The 24070-nt window shown below is 36.7% G+C and overlaps 1 long non-coding RNA gene across 1 annotated transcript in view; it reads right to left on the reverse strand.

The window, feature by feature from the left end:
- The window catches only part of LOC116487785, a 76777-nt gene extending 53941 nt beyond the window's left edge, over positions 1–22836 (reverse strand). Inside the window, exon 1 of the long non-coding RNA XR_004253109.1 lies at positions 22569–22836. This is a non-coding gene — a long non-coding RNA (uncharacterized LOC116487785). The remainder of the gene's footprint in view (positions 1–22568) is intronic.
- Positions 22837–24070: the final 1234 nt, after the last annotated feature.

Raw genomic sequence — 24070 nt, forward strand, 5'->3', positions numbered from 1 at the left:
AGTGAGCTACATATCACCAGCTGAGGTTGACAAGTTCAGTAGATAGAACCCTCAATTTACAGTCATAGCAGCTTGATTTAAATCTGTTGGCTCACATGGCTTCAAAACGCAAATGAGTTACTGCAGGGTAACATGCTACTGCATATCAGCAGCTTTGCAGTAGCTGTCTGAGTGTATGTGTCTATCTCAGAGCAAATGTGAGATCGTTTAAAATATCTCAGATTTCCTTCATGGCTCAGAACTATACAAGGAGATGCTATTTCTTACTTTGTGGTTAGTTAGCACATTTACCTGAACAGCACAGATGCAGTTGCTAATTCTCTCTCCTATGTGCTTTTGAGCAGAAATGTATTCCTGAATCTGAGAAATCAACTCATCTCCAAAAATAAAGTTCAGTTAATCTTGGAAGAAGATACTCATACAATATACCAATCAAGGACTCTCAGAGAAAATATAAATATGTGCACTTACTTTGGAATTCTCATATCAGTGATAGAGAAATAGTAAGTTAGAAGAACTGAAGGATAATTTCATCATATTTTTTTTATTATTATTATTATTATTATTAGCAGAATAGTCAATTTTATATCAATGCTGTGATAATAGCTCACTTAGCTCAAGCTTTTAGTTGACTACATTTGCTTTTCTTTTCTTTTCCTTTAACATACTGTTCAAGAGCATTAACACCGGGAGAAATATAGCATGCAGATCTATAAACAGAGGCAAGAAAAAATCTCAAGGAGTTAGCATGGTCTTGTTGAGTATTCTTAAAGGATTAGTATTGTGCAAACAATTAATGGGTTCGCTACAGAACAGAACTGATCCAAGGTTACATTCTGACACCATTGTTATTGGTCCCAGCAATTATTGGATACTGAGGAAAGAATAGTAATTTGCAACAATTTACTTCTTATTGATGTTTTAAATTGTGTGTAACTCCTGCATTGAGAGAGCAATACACAAGGTAAGGAGGCACTAATTATTCCATTGCAGTCTCTTTAACAAAAATACCTTTATATTTATTTATTTATTTATTTATTTATTGCAGAAGAAAAGACAAAAACAAAAACAAACAAAAAAACACAGGTTTTGTTCTGGCAAGAACTTAGCAACCTTGGTATACATATGTGAATAGGAGAATAAAAGGATCAAATGAAGATTTTGATTCTTGCTTATCTGAGTATAAACGTAAATATGGAATAACGACAACCCACGCTGGCTTAAGTTATGTTATTTTTTACATATATTAGCCAATGAATAGGCAGAATGCATTACAGTTTCCAGATTTTCCAAAATAGGGGTCAGATACGAGTCTATGGGTTACAAAGGACAGGACAACACAGCTGTTGTCACATTATGTGTCTGCTACAGACAGATGAAGAAATGTACCAAGCCTTCTTTAGACAACTGAAAGTAGCCTCACGATTGCAGGCTCTGGTATTCATGGGGTACCTTAAACTTCCCAATGTCTTCTGGAAGGGCAAAACAGATGGGTGGAGGCAGTCCAGGAGAACCTTGTGTGTTGAAACTGCTGGTTGCTGCAGGTAATAAATGTGCTAATACTCACCTGATAATCTTCTGAATTTGTTACTCACAAACAATGAAGACGTGAAAATTGAAGGTTACTTTGGCAGCAATAACTGTGCGATTGCTGAGTTTCAAATGCAGAAAGAAAATGCAAGCCAAATAATTGAATTATATAGACTTCAGGACCCAATCTTACCTTGTTGAGGGATCTGCTTGGCAGAATTCTATGCAAAACTGTTCTGAATTGCAAAGGAGCCTGAACAGATAGTTGAACTTCAAGGATATCTTCCTCTAAGTAAAAAATGGCCACCAAAAAAACAGCCATTTTTTTACCTAGCAAAGAGTGTACCTGTCCTAGCCATGGGCTGTCAGCCTCTCCAGAAGAATACTATGGGAGACCATGTCAAAGGCCTTGCTGAAGTCTAAGTAGACTATATCAACAGGATTTCCTTCATCCACCAGGTGGGTCATCTGGTTATAGAAGGAGATGAGAGTGGTCAGGCAGGATTTATCTTTCATGAACCCATGCTGACTGGGCCTGATCCCCCAGTTGTTCCACACAAACTGTGCAATTGCATTCAAGATGACCTGTTCCATCACCTTTCCTGGCACTAAGGTCAGGTTGACAGGCCTGTAGTTCCCCAGGTCTTCCTTACCACATTTCTTATAGCTGGATGTCACATTAGCAAGTCTCCAGTCATCTGGAACCTCTCTGGATGACCACGACCACTAATAGATGATGGAAAGAAGCCCAGCAATCACATCTGCCAACCCTTCAGACCCCTTGGGTGGATCCCATTTGGCCCCATGGACCTGTGAAAGTCCAGGGGGGAGCAGCAGGTCTCTAACTGTTTCCACATGAACTTTGGGGGTTTCTTCTGCTCCTCATCCCAGACTGTTTTCCTCTCTGCATATGCTGGCAACTTCCCTGTGCTCTCCCTGAGTTACCTGTCTCTTCTTCCACTGAACATAAACTCTCTTCTCTCTTCTCCCAGAGACTCAGCAAAAGTTCTCTGTTCAGCCATTCTGGTCTACCCCACCAGCTCATCAGGGACAGCACACAGGGACAGACTTTTCCTGCATCTTTAAGATTTCCTTTCTGACGAGCATCCAGCCTTCTTGGACCCCTCTGACCTTCAGGACTGACTCCCAAGGGACCCTCCCTTCCAGCATCCTGAACAGTTCACAGTCTGCCCTCTGGAAGTCCAAGGTAGCAGTTTTACTGACCCAAGAACAGAGAATTCTACCATTTTGTGGTGACTCTGACCAAGACAGTTCCTGACAACCACATCTCCCACCAGTCCTTCTCTCTTCGTGAACAGCAGATCTAGTGGGGCACTCCCCCTGTAGGTTCTATAACCAGATGAATCAGGAAGCCGCCTTCCACACACGCCTCCTTGGAGATCTTCAAAAACTGCCTGGACATGGTCCTGGGCACCCTGCTCTGGTTGTCTCTGCTTGAGCAGGGGGCTGATTATCTCCAGAGGTCCTTTCTAACCTAAACTATTCTATGATTTTGTGATTCTGTGAACAGCAAGCTCTGTGAGGAAGTCAAATGTAAGAAATAAGTATATAAAATAAAATAAAATAATAAATAAAAAGGTCATGCACAGAGGGTAGAAGCAGGGAAAGGCTGTGCAGGAGATGTATCAAAATATTGCTAAAGCCTGGTGGGATGGATATTTTGAGAGTAAAAAAAAAAAAAAAAAAAAAAAAAAGCCTCTGTAATTATATCAAGAGAAAAAGAAAAAAAAAAAAAAAAAAAAAAAGAGAGTGTAAATCCTCATTGCTCATTGGAGCCGGGGACCTAGAAACAAAGGATCTAGGACTGTGGATAAAGTCAAGATACTGAATGTCTTTTTTGGTTTAGTTATTACTCGTAAGATATGTCTTCTGGTCTCCTGAGTTTAAAGTCTCCAGACAGAAATACAAGCATATGCAATATATAACTACTGTAGAGAAAGGCAAATCTCTTAAAGAAATGCAAAACCAGCTGGGCATGAACATACCAGCTGGGCAGTTTATACACGATGCGTCAAATACTGTATGATCCACCAGATTTACCACATAGCTGCAAAGGAACTGTATTACCACTGACCTGATAAGCTTAGAGCTTCAGAAAAACTTATTTGTTACATACAACTACACAAAATGAATTTGTTCACTCTACCAGAAATCTTAAGTAAACTTTGGCAAACTTACCTTACTATCCTTTAGTAGATGGATGGGATTAATTTGTCCAAACACAGACACCTAAAAATATGTGATACTTTAAGATGTCTGAAATTTCTATGCTGGGTTGGTAGGTATGATGCAACACTTAAACCAGTGCCCTTCCAAAGGTCATGTTGAGTACCTGAGGATCTCTAAAATTACACTAGATATCATTTAAGTGGTTTAAACAAATAAATCAGCCCCTTTTGTACTTAGCTTTTGAGACAAAATATGTGTGTTTAGATCTGCCAGGTTCACATTGCCGTAGCAAGAATATTACAATACTATCTTTCTCGTTTCCTTAAACTGTAATTGAAGTAACCATAACTGTGTGAAGACACGTATTAGGAATATTACTGTCAATAAGTGCCACTAAGATAAAAATAAAGTAAGGCTTAGGAAAAACTTTAGCCCTAAGGGTTTTTCTCAACAAGTTATCCAGATGCCAATTTTGAAAGAATTCTTCAATATGCATTGTGCTACCTCTTCAAGCATAGCTATTTTCTTTAGGTATACTCACTACCTTATCTACTTTCCAAGTCCAAAAGTAATCCACTTTAAATGAGAATGTTATAACTTTGAGGTCTTGTATGACTAGTTCCAAGCTGTAACATGCTTACATTGTGCTGTTGCAAGCACTCTGAGCTAGACATGAAAAACTAGGCTGTGCATTAGATGAATGCTCTCATGCTATATTTGAGAATGAGACATCTGTGGAGGAATTACAGACTTTTTTTTTTGATGCTGGATTTTTAAGCTCTTGTTTCCAGGGCTTTAAGAAATATGTTTCAGCACCTGGATGTGAGATATCTTTTGAAATACAGGAAGGATCTTGTTATTTGCCAGGTTTAATTTAAGAGTCTGGGGACATCATTAAAGGAAATCTGTTTTCTTGTTCATCTGTGCACCAACTTTCAGTAATTTTCATCAAAAACACCAGCCACTTTTTATAAGCACTTATTTCCCAAGACCCAAAAACATTTCTGATCTTTGGCCCCTGCTTTAAGAGGACTCTGTATCTACCAATCTATATCTTTCCACTCCTTTCTGAAGGCTTACTTGCTTCCTGGTATCAAAGATTTAGTGGTAATGAAACTCAGGAAAAAAAACACATCAGGCCAGTTCATGATGTCTTGTCTTTTCTGAGAGTAACCAGGGAAAGAATGCTTCTCTCTCTAGCTACATTGGAAATAAACCCACTCAAGTTTTTTTGGAAAGAGCTGATGTTAAAAACTCACTCTTCAAACTTTCCATGTTCATAGGGTTAGTAGCATCAAAAGCTGTAGGTAACCACTGCAGATCTTGCTTTCAACAACAAAATAGCAGACAGAAGGTCACTCTGTTCTTGTCCTCTCCCCAAGGAGTCTGTCAGCCACACTCAGAACTAGATTTCTTCCTTTACTTGCAGCATCTCTATTTTTCTTATCCAGCATAATCCTTGCCCAGTGGAACTTGTCTTATCCTGCTTCCTTGGGGTGCATACTCACACCGTTTTTCCCAGGTTATAGTTGTTAAGATACAGTTCATTTGGATAATATATGTTAGATGGTATTGCTCTCTGAAGGCTTAAAAATATTTTGTAAGCTATTGAGAAATTAAAGAAATCAAAACAGAAGCCACAACTGAGAAGCTTACAGTGTAAAACACTTTAAAGCAGATTTTTTTTTTTTCACCTGGATCAGAGAAAGATACTGTGAAGTGCAGTAGTGAAAATATAGAAGCATCCATGCAACCTTGTTTTCACTTGCAATAGATGGAAAAAATACACTGTCATGCTTAATTAGTAGAATCATCATCTACTTAAGTACTAGCAGAAAACATTTGTAGTATGTATAAGGGAACCATTAACTGATTCCTGATGGAGGGGAAATGCACACTTGTCTTTTTGTCTTTTGATTCTTTACTCTTTCCCATCTCCACATCTAGAAAAAATAATATATATATAGAGAGATGCTATATATATAAAACTCACAGCATTTCCTTTTTATTTCCTTTTGATATGAGAAAATTTTCTTGGACTTTTACAAAGCTCCATGATTGCATATTCAGACTTCTTTTTTTTTTTTTTTTTTTTTTTTGAATAAGACCAACTAATTCACCTTAACATTAATACATCACAATAAAGCTTAAAAATTGTTGTTTTACCAAACTTTAGGCTGGAGTGTATTTTATAGACAACCTGTAGGAGTTAGATTTTTATTTCACATTTAAAACTCAGCATCAAGATCTCGAGTGAAAAGGCCACTGTTAAAGCCAAATAATGGCAAATATGTCAACACAGACAGGTTAGGATGCAGCCAAGGGGATCTAAATATGTTTTTAAGACTAAGCACATATTTAAGCATCTTTCTGAAATAAGATTTAGTGTGTATAATTAACCACCCTGCCAGATGTTGGGCTCATTGCAGTGAACATATTTTTCTTTCCTTCCTTCCTTCCTTCCTTCCTTCCTTCCTTCCTTCCTTCCTTCCTTCCTTCCTTCCTTCCTTCCTTCCTTCCTTCCTTCCTTCCTTCCTTCCTTCCTTCCTTCCTTCCTTCCTTCCTTCCTTCCTTCCTTCTTTCCTTCCTTCCTTCCTTCCTTCCTTCCTTCCTTCCTTCCTTCCTTCCTTCCTTCCTTCCTTCCTTCCTTCCTTCCTTCCTTCCTTCTTTTCCCTTTCCCTTTCCCTTTCCCTTTCCCTTTCCCTTTCCCTTTCCCTTTCCCTTTCCCTTTCCCTTTCCCTTTCCCTTTCCCTTTCCCTTTCCCTTTCCCTTTCCTTTTCCCTTTCCCTTTCCCTTTCCCTTTCCCTTTCCCTTTCCCTTTCCCTTTCCCTTTCCCTTTCCCTTTCCCTTTCCCTTTCCCTTTCCCTTTCCCTTTCCCTTTTTATTTCCCCTTTTCTTTTTCTTTTTCTTTTTCTTTTTCTTTTTCTTTTTCTTTTTCTTTTTCTTTTTCTTTTTCTTTTTCTTTTTCTTTTTCTTTTTCTTTTTCTTTTTCTTTTTCTTTTTCTTTTTCTTTTTCTTTTTCTTTTTTTTCTTTTTCTTTTTCTTATTCTTTTTCTTTTTCTTTTTCTCTCTTTCTCTTTCTCTTTCTCTTTCTCTTTCTCTTTCTCTTTCTCTTTCTCTTTCTCTTTCTCTTTCTCTTTCTCTTTCTCTTTCTCTTTCTCTTTCTCTTTCTCTTTCTCTTTCTCTTTCTCTTTCTCTTTCTTTCTTGAGAACAAAACAAAACAACAACAGAAACACAGTTACATCATCAGAACATAAGGCTAACAAAACCTTTTTCCTTAGGCAAAGGATTGTGAGTTCAGGCACTAAGACAATATGACATGGTATACAAAAAGCACAGGCTAACTGCTGAAGGAAATGATGGAATTACTTATTTAAAAAAAAAAAAAAAAAAAAAAAAAAGTCTTAAACTTGCTATTCTTTCTGTAATATAAATATTATGAAGAAATGCTATTAAAAATATGTGTGTGCACCATTGCAAAAGCATTTTTGTAACAGTATGTATACATGAAGATAGGAGTACAAAACAGATATTAGACAAAAATAATTGCAATGCTGTAAATTTTGTACTTTGGAGATGGGAGCTAGAAATGATGGCTTTTGCTTTCAGTTCAGCCCCACTGACCTTCGACAAATCATTTCAGCTCACAGCTCTTCTGCTTCTCAATCTATAAAATAGAAATACTGATATTTATCTTCCTTCATAAATCACTTGAGCATGAGTAGATGAAAAGTTCCTTATATTAGTTAGAGGATATTTATTATGCTTACTGATGTCTGAGTTAAAAGCTTTCTTCTTATCACTGCTAAATGATTGAACCTATGGATTATAGTTCTAGACAACTACTTGCAAACACATAGTCTGGCATGTTACTTCTCCTGTAAAATGCAACATTTTGTGGCACCCAAGATTCAGTCCTCTTCTGAAAAGTATGCACACAAGACCAACAACACCTAAAGGACTGTAAAGTACATCTTTGCTACACATTGCAGCAAGATGAAAAGATACCTAGCATAGGTTGGGGACAGGAACAATTGTCCTTGAGGTAATAACAGTGTTCATTTTTGTTTTAACTGACGTGAAATTGCTCTTTATCTCATCAGACTAAAATATCCTGTGCTGAGCACTGTAATTCCATTGGAAGAAAAAAAGTCTTCCGTCTTAAACCACTGCACAGTCTAAGAGATCAATCTGCCAAACCATGACTACTATGCTTGACTTGCAAGGGTATCTCTTCTGAATTTTCCTGTTTTTTGTGCCATTCCACCCTTTACATCTGAAATGAGGAGTAAGAGAGCTTTCAGCAGTTGAGCAGCCCCATTCCAACTGCTGATCAGCCTTTTCCTGGATGGAATCATCTGAAACATTTAATAATTTACAATAAAAGAAATAGAATATGATTTAGTATTTCTACATTATTTTGGGTAAGGGATTGGCTGGATGGTCACACCCAAAGAGGTGTGGTCAATGGCTCAATGTCCACATGGAAATCAGTAACAAGTGGTGTTCCTGGTGTTCCTGAGGGTTGAGTATTGGGACCAATTAGGGGGATTGGACTAGATGATCTTGCAGGGTCTCTTTCAATCCCTAACATTCTGTGTTTCTGTGATTCTGTGACCAGTGCTGTTTAACATCTTTGTCAGTGACATGAACAGTGGGACTGAGTGCACCCTCAGCAAGTCTGCCAATGACACCAAGTCTTTAGAATATTCGCAGAAAGGCTTTTAATATGTGATTTTGTCTATTATTTAAACAGACTGTCAGGGTCCTCTCCTCACCTCCACAAGTCACTGACTATCAAAAATAAAAAGACAGGGACTCAATTTAAACAAATTCTTGAAGAAAAATTGTGCTGTATATAGTGGAACACAAATTTTGTCAGTCTTTGACAGATATAGCTTGTGTGACCAGCATTTTCACATGGCAGATGCTAAAATCTGTAATTTCCATGGTATTGGCAGTCCTACAAGAAAATTATTCTGCAGCAGTCTTCTCACCTTTTGTGTGTTCTACACATATACATATATGATTAGGATTTTCTTCCTTGAACCACTATAAACTTTCTAGTGACTATATAGAAATGTTAGGTTAGCCAATCTTTATTTTTCTTAGTTATCTAGTGAGATGTTATCTGGTCATATGGCTTTTGATTATGGTTTTTCAAGGCTTCTTCAGGCCAAATCTTTTATGTGAATTACCGGCAGTAATTAGATAAGCAAGATGTATCATTGTTATTGGTACAGGAAAGTTTGAAAGTATATTCCTGACATAAAGCAATACTGATTGGTTAACAATATAAGAATTAGAAAAGTCATTAATATTGTTAATGATCTTTAATTACATAATGGAATGCCTGTTACATGATTCTTTAAATCTCTCAGCATTTCTATGCATTATTGATAGCCAATTAGGTACAGACGAAAGAGCTGGGAGAACTATTTACAGCCAACAATTTATTTGATAAATTTAGGCTCTCTTTCTGCGTTTGAATTACCCATAAGCAGGCTTTGATTTTTATAAATTCTAGTGTTCTCCAAGTTAATCAGTGAATATTTTAAGCAAGAGTCTTCCAACCTATGTTCTGATTACAAATTATTTGCTTTCTAGGTATGATTTATTTCTATTTCTCCAAAACAATATTTATCTTGTGAGTCTGGTGTCATATTCTGTTCCTTCACTGGATGAATACTAAGCTGAGATTCTTGTTGATTCCTTCTCCTCCTTCAGGTCCGGACTTCTTCAGCCTGGGCCAGCCATACAGCATTACTTAACACTAGATTTGTTCTCCCAGTTTTCACTATCCAAAGAAGAATATAAAACAGAAGATGTTATCATCATATGAAATAAACAGAACACATTTGTCCAACAACTGGAATCCTTTATTTTAGTCTAAACAGCAATTTTACATTTTACTATTCATTTTCTTGTTGACTCTCATGCAGCCCTCAATTAAGTTGTTAATTGCTCACTTTATTTACATACTCTAAAAAAAAAAAAAAGACAAAGAAAGAAAAAAAGACAAAGAAAGAAAAAAAGCAATGGGGAGCAGTAAATGACTTATTTTTCTTTGCTTGCTGTTATGCTGTTATTGATATGCTGTTATTTATATATTAATCCGTTGATGTGAACTTCCAAAAATTGTAATTCGTGCTTGAACTTATGTTATGAAGTATGCTAGAATCTACTTTATTTCTTAGAATGTTGTACCAAACATCCTTTTCTCCTGACTTTTGTGTTGGACAGAACTTATGTTTTATAGGTATGTTGTCAGTATAGTAGACACAATTAAATTATATGAGGGATGTAATCAGAAGGGAGCTACTTTCATTTAGATTTTTAATTGATCTGTAATTGCATTACATATTGATTACACAGATTTTATTAATTATTTTTAATATCACCATGACTGTCAGATTTTTAAGGTTTCAATCAACTTGATGTCCTTTCATTCTCATATGAAGTATATTAAATAGTATATATCAAGTAATAACACAAACATTTTCCAGTATGATGACTTTCGGCTGTAGGCAAAAAAAAGGAAATCAGGATTTCAGGAATCAGATGTGCAGATCCCTAATCCAGTATCCATCTGTTGGTAATTTGTAAGATTTTCATGTGTGAAACAAACAAACAACAACAGAAATGAATAACACACATTTCACTTTGCATTTGTGTTATCAGAATAAATAATCAAAAAAATAATCTTGTACAATTCCAACCTCATTAATTATCTTTAAATTTGTCAAAACAACATATATACAGCATACAACTATGACACCTTGCATTTGTGCCCAGTATTTTCACATACACACACACACACATATGTATGTATTACTTTGAGCATATTTTGGCTGGTTTTTATTGTTATGGTTATTTTTTATACCTCTTCATTTTCTTGTCTATAGGTTCTTCAAGTGAGAGACTCTAATACTGCTTTGGTTGTTCTTATGTTGTTCTCATATTCAGCCTCAGACAGGTCTTTTAGAAGTTACTGTTAAAAATGAAAATAATAGCAATACCAGCAATTTCAATACTAATTAAGTACATAGACTTAAGCAGAATTACATTAGTCCTCTCATTTTAAGGAAGATCATATTCTATGAAAAACCTTCAGCTTCATTTCGGCTTCTCAGGTTAATTGTAAGATCAGTTATAATCAAAGTTTGCCAGAAGCATAATATTCACTTAGATGTGAGCAGTGGAAACAACTCTGCCAAGCATTCAAGCTGATATTGAGGATTAGCAGGGGACATTTTAGTAAAGTTGATATCCTTGACATGCATCTCTTCAAGAGTTATGTGTATGTGTGTGTGTGCATGTGTAATTTCTTCTTTATCAGGTTGTCTTTTAGAGACCACAGAATCACTGAAATTAGAAAAGATGTCTGGGAATTGTATAAACCAACCCCCATGTTCAAGGAAGGTCATTTAAAATAAGTTACTCAACCCAACTCAATATGAAGCCCTGAGCATCTCCAAGGATAAAGATTTCACAGCCTCTCTGGGCAACCTCTTCCACTGTTTGACCACCTAAACAGCAATAAGTATTTCTCTTATGTTTAAACAACAAAAAAAACTGTATTTATTTTGTGTCTTTCGCCTCTTGTCCTTTCTGTTGGCATCACTGAGGAAAGTCTGGCTTCATCTCCCTTACTGTCCTCATCAGATATTTACATAAATTGATAAGATCCCTCTCAGGCATCTCTGTTCCAGGCTTACAGCTTTCTCAGCTTCTCCTTGCATGTCAGATCACAAAATCACAGAATGATTGAGGTTGGAAGGAGCAGAGATCATGCAGTCCAACTCCCCTGCTCAAGCAGAGTCACCTGGAGCATGTTATACAGGATCGCACACAGGCAGGTTTTGAATACCTCCAGAAAAGGAGACCACAACCTCTCTGTACAGCCTGTTCCAATGCTCTGTCACCTGAACTGTAAAGTTCTTCCTTATATGGCAATGAAATTTCCTGTGGTTCAGTTTATATCCATTACCCCTTGTCCTATCACTGGCCATCACTGAGAAGATTTTGGCTTTATCCACTTTACATTGTCCCATCAGGTATTAGCAGAGGTTAATAAAATCCCTTCTTAACCTCCTTTTCTCTAGGCTAAACAGGCCCAACTTGCTTAGTCTTTTCTCATAGGTCAGATGCTCCAATCTCTTAATCATCTTTATGGCTATATGCTGGAGCCTCTCTAGAAGTTCTACGTCCCTCTTGTACCGGGGAGCCCAGAACTGCACACAGTATTCCACGTGTGGCTTTACCAATACCAAATAGAGGGGGAAGATCACCTCTCTCAACCTGCTCTCCACACTCTTCTTGATGCAGGCTAGGATCCCATTGGCCCCCTTGGACACAAGGGCACATTGCTGGCTCACTGTTAACTTTTTTTCACCATGACCCCCAGGTCCCTCTCCACAAAGCTACTCTCCAGCAGGTCAGCTCCCAGTCTGTACTGGTTCCTGGGGTTGTTCCTCCCGAGGTGCAGGACACTGCACTTGCCCTTGTTGAACCTCATGAAGTTCCTCTCCACCCAACTCTTCAGCCTGTCCAGGTCCATCTGAATGGCCACACAGACCTCTGGTGTGTCAGCCACTCCACCAAGCTTTGTATTGTCCACAAAATTGTTGAGGGTGCTCTCCGCCCCTTCATCTAGGTCATTGATGACCAGGTTGAATAGCACTGGACCCAGTACTGACCTCTGGTGGACACCACTAGCCAAGCTGCTGTCAAGCTGGTGACCCCCAGCCTGTCCAAGTACAAGGAATCACTCCTTCCCAGGTGCGGGACTTGGCATTTCCTCTTTATCAGACTCCTTGAAATTCCTATCAGCAGTGAGGGATATATTACTCTAAAAGGACCAGCAGAAACTCCACCCTTGCTCTTTAGTGAAAGCTACATTCATTTTCAGTTCTCACTGCCTGAGATATACCGTGCTTTGCCCGAATGGATGATTGTTCATACCATGTGAGTAGTATTAACAAATTTGCATAGGCTCACTATGCTGGGAAGGCTCTTAAGCAGAAGCAGCTGATGATGGTACTTGAGGAATGCCCTCACTCCAGTAACTTTAGATAAATTACTAATTAAAATGCAATACTGTTGCCTTAATACAGTTTCTATGAGTGTTTTTGTTTTTGTTTTTTCCTTTACTAAAGTATAACTCATTCCTAATTCTGGTAGATAAGAGTAGCTGATTTAAATAGAAAATATGAAAATGAATGAGCCTTGAAAAAAACAGCATATTTTCTGTTACTCTAGCTACTCTATTTTTCTTAAGTGTACGATATTGACTATTAATGAATTAAAATGAGAGCCATTTTTACCTTCCTCCAAGATCTCCTGAAAACTAATTGAGATGTTTAATAAAATTCTATAAATTATTGCAATGTCTATGAATAATATCTAAATAATACCTATGCCATCATCTATGAAGGATACAAAAGAGAATTACAAAAAAGACGTTATGTGTCTGTATTAAAATTTGTCCTTCAGATTTCAAGAGCAGATCTGCTGCTAAGTAAATTCTGTAATATTCAACAAGTATTTTGGAATGAAGTATCTTACATTCCCTTCTCCAAGAGACAAGTGATTGCAGCAAGAACAAAAAGTAGTGTTAATCATAAATCTATAGCACTGAATCTCTAGATATATTTCCCCTCCCCCTACATCTTGAATAAACCAGTTATTGCAACTTGAAATTTCAAGTGATAGCTAATTTAAGTGTAGCTTCAGCTTATGGTTTCCAAAAATTGCAAACTACTATTTAGATTTATTTGCAAAATCATGCAGCAGAACATTGTGCTAGATTATCTACAAACCTAAAATGAAAAGCAGAATTTGGTTTTAATTAAGTGATTTCAATATTTTTTTCCATTTTATTTCATTCTTTCAGAGAGTGAACACATCTCTTATATTCAGAGCAACGTGTGACTTTACTTACAAAATTCTTATAATGTTAAAATTTTAGTTCAACATAATCTAAATATTGTCTCCTGAATACAGGGAAAATTCTGTGTTCATGTCTTTCATTGGCAGGGATAAAACAGAGAAAAACACCCTGACATACACAAGATCTAAAAATTTTATAAAACGAAAGTCACCTTACCTCTCAGTTGTTTAAATTACAACAGAAGAGAACTAATCTGTCTCAGAGAGCATCATAACTATTCAGCATAAACACTTACACATATTGAAAATAAGCCTTGTTTACAAATCCATTGAAACCTCTGTACATATTCTGTGAGTTGATGAGGTCATGAAAATTTATCAAAGCTGCTGCTTTATCATCTTTCAGGAAGAAACATGTTGTACCTTATAATCTAATGTTGGGGAACAGAACTGAAACAAAGAGAGTAAGACCCTGAGGAGAATGTGACGTATATAAAGTCAGCACCATTAGCTTTACCTGGCATCTCTTATGCAGTGCACATGTTGTTGATTGACAGAGACCCAACATGTTGATTCATGCTGTTTAATTGTTAAGTCAATGCCTAAAAAGGTTACTGCCATCCATGATTTGATTGTTGATGAAGTTCCTGAGTTTGCATACATTACCAAGGTCTGGCTGGAGGACTCTGTAAAACCATTATTGGCCCACATGTCTCCTTTAGAATCTTGGCTCATCAAAATTTGAGAAATGGCTAAGGCAGTGATACCACAGGGCTCTTAATTGAGCAGACAAAGCAATAGCAAAAAGAAATAGCAGAAAGTGGAAATCAGCAAAGCTGAGACTTGAAGTAAGATGTGTGCTATTATTGACAAAGAAAATTTATTGTTGAGGCAGACTGCAGAGTAATAACTAGCAGACTAACTCAACATACTATTGATAGCCCCAACAAAAGGTTTTCTCAAAGCCGCCTATTTTGTGCTGCATTCTCCAAAATGCAGCCCAAAATAAACAATAGCAATTAATGAGCATCATGTATTCCAGAAAAACAACATTAAAAAAAAAATGTTGCTTAGAATGCAATTTAAAATCGTGTTGTTTAATATAATTTGTGATCCCAGGGAAAATCCTCCTCTTCCCTTCTAAAAGTCAAGAAAAAAATACTAGTATATAAGGCTCAACTTCAGCAGTCCACTTTTTCTCTGCCAAATAATTAAGGTCAGGACCAACACAACATTCATATATTACACCTTGTTTTACCAAATTCAGGTGACTGAATGGAAAATTAGGAACCTATACACTAGGTTTGACCTGGGCATTAATCATTAATCATTAATCAAGAAGGCCAAGTGCCGGGTCCTCCACCTGGGGTGCAATAACCCCAAGCAGAGCTACAGGCTGGGAGATGAGTGGTTGGAGAGCTGCCAGGCAGAGAAGGACCTGGGAGTGATGGTTGATAGTCGGCTGAATATGAGCCAGCAGTGTGCTCAGGTGGCCAAGAAGGCCAAAAGCATCCTGGCTTGCATAAGAAACTGTGTGACCAGCAGTGGTAGGGAGGTGATCGTCCCCCTGTACTCAGCTCTGGTGAGGCCACACCTCGAGTACTGTGTTCAGTTTTGGGCCCCTCGCTACAAGAAGGACATCGAGGTGCTTGAGCGGGTGCAGAGAAGGGCGACGAAGCTGGTGAGGGGCCTGGAGAACAAGTCCTACGAGGAGCGGCTGAGGGAGCTGGGCTTGTTCAGCCTGGAGCAGAGGAGGCTCAGGGGCGACCTTATCGCTCTCTATAGGTACCTCAAGGGAGGCTGTAGCGAGGTGGGGGTTGATCTGTTCTCCCACGTGCCTGGTGACAGGACGAGGGGGAATGGGCTTAAGCTGAGCCAGGGGAGTTTTAGGTTAGATGTTAGGAAGAACTTCTTCACTGAAAGGGTTGTGAGCCATTGGAACAGGCTGCCCAGGGAAGTGGTGGAGTCACCATCCCTGGAAGTCTTCAAAAGACGTTTAGATGTAGAGCTCAGGGATATGGTTTAGTGGGGACTGTTTGTGTTAGGTCAGAGGTTGGACTCGATGATCTTGAGGTCTCTTCCAACCTAGAAATTCTGTGATTCTGTGATTCTGTGAAAGTGTTAATTTGATTCCATTTGGGTTTAAAAGACAGATCAAATTAAGAATTTATGTTTATAAAATTGATAAAATTTTGGTCCATGAGATAGTATAAAAGGTAGGGCTAAACAAGCCATCCAAACAAGCTAGCCAGGTACCAAAAGTTATGTATTCCTGTTACATCAGGCTTCCATCTAGGGTGCATAACACTTCCTCACTACAAGTGTTTGATTCATAGATCTAGATCCTAGTGATATTAATTTGCATAAATCCTTCTTATTTTGCCTAACTTTTGCTTGAAGTACTGGTGTATCTAGAGTTCAGTGTTTTTGTTGAACAGGAGTAGATTTAAAAAAGTGTTTATATCGTGTTAATTGCCATGAAACATATTCATTGAAATATCCATGAAAAATTAACTTTTGTATCAAGTAATCAATTTCTGATACCATGCTACATGTACACATGACACATACATGCATCACACATGTTTGGCAATAATTCCCATGGGACTGTACACTATACACTGGGAAACTGGAAGAATAATCAATAAAATAAAGGATATCAAGTATCATCAATATCAAAACTATATAAAAATACAATATCAAATTTTATTCTATGAAGAAAGGCTGAGAGAGCTGGAGCTGTTCGGCCTGGAAAAGAGAAGGCTCCGGGGAGACCTCATTGCAGCCTTTCAGTACTTAAAGGGTACTTACAAAAAAGATGGAGATCAACTTTTTGCTCACACAGACAATCACAGGACAAGGGGGAATGGTTTTAAACTAAAAGAGGGGAGATTTAGAAATGTTAGGAGTGAGTTCTTCACTCAGAGTAACAGGTTGTTCAGAGAAGCTGTGGATGCCCCATCCCTGGAGATGTTCAAGACCAAGATGGATGAGGCCTTGGGCAACCTGATCTAGTATGCGGCATCCCTGCCCATGGCAGAGGTGGTTGGAACTAGGTGGTCTTTAATGTCCCTTCCAACTCCAGCTGTTATATGATTCTATGATTAGGTTGAGTAGTATTTATTGCTAAGTTAGTGTCACTGTTGCATAACTTTTCTATTGCTTTCTTTTTTTACTTTGTGTGTGTGTGTGTGTGTGTGTGTTTTCTTAAAGAAATTTCAGAAGGAAAGACAGAAAAATTAAAGAACGGGCTATGAAGTAGTCCTCTCCTTGCTTATCCCTTTGCTCCAAGTCAATTCTGGGCTTGTTGCTCTCTCCTCCCTCCATTTGACTGTGGTTACATAGCTTGTGAGCACAAAGGTCAATCTCAAGTCAGCTTACCAAGATCTATTTGCAATAAAACAGAAAGAGAATTTTTTAAAATCATACAGGTATTTTTTTTTCGTTTGTTTTCCCTTTTGAAAGTGGTGGAAACTTATTTTTTTTCCTGTCATATTTAATACTCACATAAGATAAATTAGTTGCATGGACTAGGCAATCTGTTCAGAAACTGTCAAAATGTTCATGGTTACTGAAAATACTCAGCTTTTCTGCTACTGAAAAGTATTGGCCATCAGGTGTTTTTCAGTTAAAACCTTCAGGCAATACACTGTTCAGAGACACCACTGAAAGTCTCTTGAGAAGACAGACCAATGCTTGTGCATGCAGGGGACAGCTGAGAACAAAAAAAAAAAAACAGCAGAGAACAATAAAGTTCAGATAAACAGAGTGTTGTAAAATAAATAATAAATAAAAATGCATTACCAAGTTTTTTTTTTCTCTTAACTTACAAATTTTGTCCATTTGCCTCAAAATACATGCTTGGCAAATTGTATGTCATTTCATGCTGAAAATATCATTCAACATATATATAACTTGAATATTCACATTTGCTGAAATTCATGCAAGTAAATGTGAGAAATGTAATCAGCTTCAAAATATATTGATTTTTTTTTCTGAAAAAAAAAAAAAAAAGAAAAGAAAAGGAAAGAGAAAGACAGGAGGGAGAATTGGGTGGAATATTTTGGATTTCAGATGAATGGTTGGAAAAAAAAAGTTATATTCCACCCACAGTATGATCTATTTTGACTCCACTGTGCTGTTTCATGGGAGGTGATCCACTGGTACATCCTGTTCTCATTTTCTATCACAGTCTTCCAGTTTTCCTTGTAAAGTATCTTGTCCATGATACACTATAGCCATCTTGCAATCTTTTGTTATTATAATTCATCATAGGTTGCCATATTCAGTTGGGGCACACAGGTAATGTAGGTAATTGGAATCTAAAAATACTACCCTGGAGGTACCTTCAAAGAAACAGAAGCAGCAGCAGCATACAAAATATCAAAATATTCTGGTGTTCTGATAGAAACCACATTTTTCACCATTTTATGCCAATTTAGCATATAAAAAGGCAGACATTGGTCACTAAGTACCATTCTAAGCTTTGTTTGGCATAATCAAATCATTTCTGTTATTTTCTACAAGTCCTGCAATAGCAATATATGTATTTGTATGCCACATCGTAATACAGGTAATAGTAATAATCAGAAACAATAATCATGTTTCTGATTTCATCCAGTTTCATACTTTTCAAAGCCCACGGTTGAGCTAGTTGAAATTCTGCATCCATGTCTTTAAAATTCCCCCTATACAGATTAAATCTCACTACAAATTGAGTTTCATGACACTGTTGAGAAAAATATAGATGGCCTTTGCAAGCATTAAGTGTTATATTTAAGTGAAAAATTTTACATCTATTTCTAAAACTTGTCATTAAAATTAGCCAGATTAACAGGCAAGTGTTAATGAGACACTAGTAGTGAACATATATCATCAATAGGTCATAATGAATAATCTTATGCATTACTAATATACACTCAAAATACTTCTAGCTCCTTCTTATCTTTGGCAGACTAAACTTCATGTTTCACAACCTGGACATTTCATTTCCCAAGGAGCTTAAATGCTTGTATGAAAGGTTCTGTCCTGACAGCAACCTTCAGACAGTTTACAGGCACTGCCTCTGAATCACAAAAAATTCGAGTAAACACAGAATAATTTCCCTTGTATGCATCCGCTGTAATGAAACCTTTTGAATAAGATTGCCCAATATATTCTGCAGGTTATTCTCGTAGCCTGTAGTTGCCTGATATAGCTGGAAAATGAAAACTGAAATATTTACAAACTTTTTCTCCAAAACTCTAAATATATTCAGTGCTGCTGAATTCAAAACTTTCTGGTCACTTTAGCCCAGTGTTCAAGGTTTAGCATTATATTAGCAGTACATTTGCAACAAATGAAAAAAAAAAGCTTCACAGGATGACATGAAGAGACTGAGATGACACATCTTCAGTCAGATGGTTCTAACTGCAAAAGACAGGAAACCACAAACTTTCCATGTTTCTGCTCAGATCCAAAACTCGGTGTTCTGTTTCAATGTATTATGTTGAAGTTCCTTTTTTCTTTCTATTTTCCTTTGTTTTGGGTTTGCTTTTTCTCTTGGTCTCCTAGGTACGTTGTCAATCCAAACCTTTAGTCCTGCTCTACAATTCTCACATTTTATTCTGTAATTTGATATCAGTATAGTACATCTTAACCCCTTCTCTGCTGTAAATACATATAAAGCCAATCAAAACAAAATATCAGAAAAACTTTATTTCATACTATTTCCATATTTAAGCCTGAAATGTTTGCATTCCTCTCCTATTTCATAGAGAAACCATGTCATGAGACTTGTCTATCTTATTAGAACCACATAACATTTCTCTAATTTCAATTATTTATAATTAATCCATTAAAAAATATAGATGGAAACCAAAATTTAGATAATCATAACTGGAAAAGATTATAATGATAGATGTAGTTTAAAAATACCCGGCTGTTCAGGGAATGTTAATATACTGAAAGAGGCTAAGATTACCAAATATACTTTTTACCATTAATCATTTGTTCTAATTTAATTGGGATACAATAAATAAATAAATAAATAAAATTCTGGAGAACAAGCTGAGTCTAAGTTATCTCCTGTGCAAATTAAGCTGTAATACCTATTTGTGCATCTGTACAAGTCCAGAATTGTATTAACTTTCACCTTGTCTATTCTCTCCATCAGCAGTTCAAGAAATGGGATATTTATCAAATTTAGAGACCATTTGACCTTCTTCAAGTTAATACAAAATCAGATTGACCTATAGTTACCAGCATCAAGAGCTAGTTCACTCATTAGATGACTTCTAGATAGAGATGACCAAACGGTTTGACCTGAGATCACTGATGAGCTACATCCCATTAACCTCCAAAGAAAGAAGAAGAGACAAGAAGAGAAAAGAGAAATAGGGGACAAAAGAAGCTTCAAAGTAACAGTCATGGTTGATAAAGAAAATAGCAAAAGTATATTATAATTGTTATAGACTTGATCTTGTCAGCTAAGACAACAGTCTGCATGTAAAGGGCTGCAATAGCATTAATGTTTATCTGTCCCAGCACACTTTAGAGTAGCACCCTCTCATGATCACTTTCCTGCCTTTCCACACCACTTTTCCATTCAACCTTGCTCTTTACTATGCATTAGTAAAGTAGAGTCTTGTCAAAACAGTAGATACAAATTATCCAGGAGAGAACACTGGTAGTTAAAATAAGAAGTTTAAGGAAAACAGATGATTTACCTTATGTGATTTTTTCCTTTTTATGATCTTATATCCTAATCTAATACATCACATCTCACCTGCTTTTACAGGAGGAGGGTGAATACTGAGCTGTTTGGGTGAACTTTAGACATAGGTGACCATCCACCCAAAATGTTTTTTTTTTTTTTTGTATGTGCATGTGTGTTAAAATGAACGGTTAATTACAATACCCCAGGATACTTTGCCACAGAGAAACCAACATTGGTATGATTCCTGAAATGATTTGTGTTAAATCTTCCAGGGGTAATTCCAAGTCCCTCATATAATTCAACAAATCATGTGGCTAAGAAATGAAAATATGAAGGGCTTCCTCTGATATATATTTTTTTGTGAATCAGGTGTGTGACTTCTTCTACCACCTTTGAACTCAGGTTAGGGACAGAATCAAAGACTGGAATCAATGCAGAAATTGGCTTTATTAGTACCTTTAATGATGATTAGTACCTTTAAAATACCACAAAAGAATGAAATGTCATCCTGCAAGTAATTTTGATGACCTATACATAGCTATACTCCCATATCTGGTATTACTGCCTATACCAGGCTACCCTCCGGCTTAATGCAGAAATATATGTTCTGAACAGGGTATTTTCACTACCCCAGTGCTCTCCTCTGAAAGTTACCTTCATGAAGCATCAGAATCGGTACCAGACAATCTGAACAGCCTCCTTTAATTCGGAGTTGACAACTGTGGAGCACCACAGCTGAGTATGTTTTCTTCTGGCAATGTATTTGTCTCTGCCTCCTTCTGCCATCACAAGGTCAATTGCGGTGGACATAGGGGTCAGCCAATTCCCACTGATGAAGAACATCTGAGGGCAGAAATAGTCCATCTCTTTCAAAGAAACAGCCTCTTAGAAGGGATTTAGATCTTCACAAATGAGCTCAACCTAGGCTGGCTTTAATGAAAATTAAGAGCACACTGTATTTGTTAGGCTCCTGGGAAAATAGTAAACACACCTTCCTGAAAATTTTCAGGATTTCAGGATTGAGCAGAGAACTGTTGATATTTGTAATTAAAGAAAGAGAAGAACCACCACATTAAAATTATACTGATGAAGAGATATTAGTGTGGGCTTGAAATTTGCTATCATGTCTTACTGGTGGGAGTTTAGGGGTTAAAACCATTAATTTTCACACTTTTTTTTTTTTTTAGCCACTGCTTTCTCACAATAAAAATTTCATTTTACATATTCCTACTATATGTCTCTACACACACTTTGAAAGCTAAATTGACAATAAATTTGCTTAAATGCGTTTTGTGTCAAACAGTGTGTGAGAGTACTTTGAAAAGAACATTCAGGTGAAAAGAGAGAACAGCCCCTCTGTACCTCTCAATAGACAAAATTAATCCCTGAAGAATCCAGTAGTTCTCTGAATTAGTTTTTTCTATTTTCTAGGTGATGTGCTATTTTATTTTTTAATCTATATAACCACTTTATAATCATTAGTGTCTATGAATTGTAGCTTATATCATATTTGTACTCAAAATGAATCAATAATGTGCAATAGATCTTTATGGAATTTACAAAATCATACTTTTTAGAGATACACATGTTTCAAAACACAAAGCTATTTAATTAACCTAATTTAAATCCACACAATATATAGATACTATTCTCTGCTCATTGGTTTGTATCATCACAGATCATGTCAGATAAATAGGAAAATACATTCCTTGCTCCTGAGAGCTTATAACAAAATTTATGGAATTTTCAGTATGGGAAAAAAATCACATTATTTCACAGCTGTTTCTCACAACTGACTCTTGCTTAAGTCTGCCTTTGTAGAATGCACTCCAGTTCTTCCTTGTTTTATAAATATGCCAAATCCTGACTTTCACACTCAAATTTTATTTTCCATACCCAAGCCAATGACAAAGAATATATCCAGCCAAGATTTATGTGAAAATAAAAAGTCATAAGGGTTCTTTTGCTGAATGTAGGATAAAATTACAAATTCTTTCCAGTCTCTGCCACACTGGAAAAATGGATTGAAGAATCCTTACAAGGCTGTGTCCCCACATGGGAAAAAGCCAGGCTCTGGAAGATTTCATATTCCTGCATCATATAAGAAAATCAGAAAATTCCAGTCCTCAGTGAAAAATATATCATCATCCCACTGAACAGATCAGTTTATCAGTTTTATTTTTTGTATCTTTTTCTATAGGTTCAGAAATTACAGGAAAATTAATAGTAGTCTGCAGGGGTAACAGGCTAGCTTCTTACCAGATGATGACCATTCAGGAGCTTTCTGTGATTCACCTTTCCCCATAGCATCACTTCCTCTATCCAAAGCTGTCTCTTCATCAGGAAAATAGAAATAATAGTATTTTCTTCCTTATGAAACATATGGTCAGAAATGCAAACTATAGACTGACTTCATTTGTCTTGGTAGGTAAAAGTCATTTTCTGTTGTGCTGCTGCAGGACGGACAATATTTCTCTTAGCTCCTTTAGCTTTCATTCATTTTGGCCTGGGAGGTTGGTGTTGCCATTTCTTGATGGAGTTAAGAAAGAATGCCTGTGACAAAAAGGTAATGCATTAGAGGAAATGCTCTTGTTCCTGCATTATTCACATTCTCACTAAGCAATTACAGCATATTTATTCAATTACAGATTGAGACAATGCTGTTAGATTAGTGGTAATTGTACACCACAATAATAATATTTAGTATTTCTGTTTACTTTGGGCTACATTTTATTTTAAATAAACAAACAAACAAGCAAACATATATATGTGTTTAATGGGTAGTTTTACTCCTCAGCAGAGACAAATTTGTGATATACTGGTTTAGGAGATAAAACCTGTCCAAACCTCTGTAAAGATCAGAGTGTCTTATCTTAAGTTGGATTACTACTCTTGCAGACTGAGACCAGATAAACAAAGCCCTTATATAACTTCAGGGCTGTTGTGATCAATTTGCCTAGTGCACGACTCTGGGGACCATGCTGTTTTACCATCTTGATTGCAATGATAAATCCATCATTATGTTCAGTGCGGTGGAAACAGCTCAGAGCCTTGCCATTTGTGGCAAATCTTTTCTATGGCAGGCTCATAGTAAATCAGTCTAACCTGAGCTGACAATGATTGATTCTGAACAAAATGTCACGAACAATCAAATCCTCTGTTTTCTTCTTCTTTTAAAACTGAATAGATTTAACCCCCTAAATCTAACTAAATTCCAAATAAGATAAAATAGAGAGGTTTTTCTCTTTTTTTCTTTTTTTTTTTTTTTCTTTTTCATTTTCTTTTTTTCCTCTTCGATTGATAATTATGAAAGAAGGGGAGATTTAATTCATATATTAGAATTCAGAACACTGTGGCAAATAATTCACATGTTATTTACAGTCATTAATCATTACTATCATTGAGCGTCAGAGAAACACATATTTGAATCCACATTAGAGTGTATGTGTGGGAAGGAGACAGGAAGATTTATCAGCTCTCTGAGGCAGGAATTGTTTCTTTTTTCCTGCTTGCTTAAAACCCTCCCATAATGGAGCTGTGGTAATGATTGGAGTGTCTGAAAAATTTAGTAACACAGATAACATCAATATTGTAGCCTGACATTAGAATCATCCAATCAGCCTAAGGTTTTATCTTTTTTTTTTTTTTTTTTTTTTTTTTTTTTTTTTTTTTTTTCCTAGGCCCACAGAATCTGTTGAAAAGAATTCTGAGCCATCAGAGGTGCTATAGCGAACCTAAAGTTCTCACAGAAATCTATGTTG

Source organism: Aythya fuligula, chromosome 3 (assembly GCF_009819795.1).
Source record: "Aythya fuligula isolate bAytFul2 chromosome 3, bAytFul2.pri, whole genome shotgun sequence".
NCBI lineage: Eukaryota > Metazoa > Chordata > Aves > Anseriformes > Anatidae > Aythya > Aythya fuligula.